Source organism: Plasmopara halstedii, assembly GCF_900000015.1.
Source record: "Plasmopara halstedii genome assembly, contig: Scaffold_525, whole genome shotgun sequence".
Lineage (NCBI taxonomy): Eukaryota > Oomycota > Peronosporomycetes > Peronosporales > Peronosporaceae > Plasmopara > Plasmopara halstedii.
The window spans coordinates 1,130,827-1,131,470 of record NW_020187445.1 but is presented as its reverse complement, the minus strand read 5'-3'; positions in this window follow the sequence as shown (position 1 = coordinate 1,131,470).

Below are 644 nucleotides of genomic sequence, written 5' to 3'. Positions count from 1 at the left end.
CTGTGACCGCCTCCGGGAGAGGATCTGCTGCCATTTTCGGTAATGAGAGTTCGCAACTTTTGGAAAAAGGCCACCAATTCCTTGTTGCCCTGACGGGTGGCATGGAAACGCGATCGCACGCGATACGCCTGATTAGGCGGCGAGAACACTCGTGAGAGCTGCAATTTCAGATCAGCCTAGTAGGGAAAACGCAGATCCGACCGAAGTGCCGCACGTCAGTGCCCATTCTCGCGCTCAACCACCGAACTTTGAGATGGCTAGCGCCACGCGCTGTTGCTCGGTCTGTAGCATAGTGAATGCGTTGGCCGTCTCGACCTCTCTCACCCAGAGGAGATGATTTTCTCCATCCTTCCATTCAATGACCTTAACGCTCGCCATGAGCGGCTTAGGTCGGGGGAAGTCATCCGTCACCGACGGTGGCGTCATAGACGCAAACGATGCAAACATCATCTGCTGCGGGTGCTCTAGCAGAGCCTTTTTCGTAATATGAAAACGCTTCTAGACGTGCACCGATTGCCTCGGAGCCTTGTGCCACAAGGTGTTGCACGCCCTCAGGGCCAAGCAAGAACATCAACTTAGTAAGCCCGTCCTGTATGCCCTGGGGCAAAGAGGAAAACTCCTCCATCCTCACATAAGATCAGGCG